Source organism: Rutidosis leptorrhynchoides, chromosome 3 (assembly GCF_046630445.1).
Source record: "Rutidosis leptorrhynchoides isolate AG116_Rl617_1_P2 chromosome 3, CSIRO_AGI_Rlap_v1, whole genome shotgun sequence".
Classification (NCBI taxonomy): Eukaryota; Viridiplantae; Streptophyta; class Magnoliopsida; order Asterales; family Asteraceae; genus Rutidosis; species Rutidosis leptorrhynchoides.
The window spans coordinates 266,981,816-266,983,594 of NC_092335.1; positions in this window are offsets into that span (position 1 = coordinate 266,981,816).

The window sequence follows — 1,779 nt, forward strand, 5'->3', positions numbered from 1 at the left end:
GCTACATTTTGGTTGTGGTGGTATGTGCTAACTTAGATTTCCTTACTTTGATTTATGTATGGGTTAGGGTTTGGGTAAACGAAGAACATAAAACCCATATTTGGTGATTTTGGGTGTTCTTGGGAAAGATGGAGTCATGAAGACTCAATGGTAACTAACCTAGGGTTTCAAAATATTAATTGATGTTTATGGGTCCTAATTGGTTAGTTAATAACTAGCACACCTAGTAAACTAGTAAATGGGTGTTAGATGGGTTAGTGGATGACCCGAAATGGGTGTGTTGACTTTAAATTAGTCAAGGGGCTAATGATTAACCTAGTTAGGATATATGGGTATGAAATACCCTAATTGTGTAATAGTTAGTGTTGTTGGACCTTAATCACTAGTTTTTAAGTGATTAATGATGGTCTTGACCCTTAAGGGGGGGTTTTGGGGAAAATGGGGCATTTAATGCATTTAAGTCATTGAATGCACATGTGTAAATTGTTGGCATTTAGTCCAACTAGTTTGTGTGTTAATGGAGTACTTATTATATTAGGTACTTTGCTTTGAAGCTTGCGAAGTTATAAAATCGTCACCAAATTGTCAAGGTGAGTGGAGTAATTATACATGTATGTATATGGTGTATTTATTTGTATGCTACGGTATGACCACGTATCCGGGAGTGCCATAGTATGTGTGAGTGTACTATGATGTGAACCACGGAGCCGGTAGCATCATGGTGCATGTATTGTGATGTTAACCACGGAGCCGGTAGCATCAAAGTGTGAACCACGGAGCCGGTAGCACTATAAAAATTAGGTGTGAACCATGGAGTCGGTAGCACCGAAGTGTAAACCATGGAGCCGGTAGCACTATAAAAGAGTATGACTCGAATGTGTAGTGACGTGAACCACGGAGCCGGTAGCGTCATAGCATTACGTATGGTGTGAACCATGGAGCCGGTAGCACCATGACCTGTGTATGGTTAACCATATAGCTTGTGTATGTGTTGTTGTAAAGCATAATATATTATTTTGGTGAATGTGCTATTGATTATGCTAGTTGCGGTATTTGGAGGTTATTAGCTTATACTCGGAGTTTGTATGCTAATTGTTATTACTAGCGAGTATTACGGTGTGTGTAAGTGTATGCAAGTAGATATATTATATATGTATATGTATAATTATTGAATTCACTAAGCTTTGCCTGCCCTCTCGTTGTTTACCTTTTTATAGGATCGGGAGTTGACAAGGGTAAGGGCGTACGGTTGGATTAGAGATTTTTCGCTTGTTTGTTAGGGGACGCTTTTGGATGTTATAGCTTTTGGAGTTTGACCGAGATTAGGTAGTTTAACCCCCAAACACCATGCTCATAGTGTCGTTTGGAAATTAAACTCTTATGGTCGAACTTGTATGTTTTGGGCGAAACTCGTAAAACGGCCGATGTGGGCCCCGTTTTGTAAAACTCGTTTTATCATTAAATCGTGTGAGTTTTAACTATTATATTATGTTGTGAAAAGCGTTTCGTCTAAATATGTCGGGAAGTGGGAGATCTTTATTTGAAAATTGACAAAAACGGACAGAACTGAAATGGGCCTGTGCGCGCCGTGCACCCTGAGGTGGTGCGCGTTTCGCACTAATCTGTAATAAAAAAAATATTTTCTTTTGCTTGATCTGTTGCTTATTGGATTTGGGTTGTTACAAGTGGTATCAGAGCATGGTCTAAGGGATTTAGGCGACTTGAGATAGGTGCCTAGACTTAGACTTATTTGTGTATGCGCTTTATGTGGGACTTGTA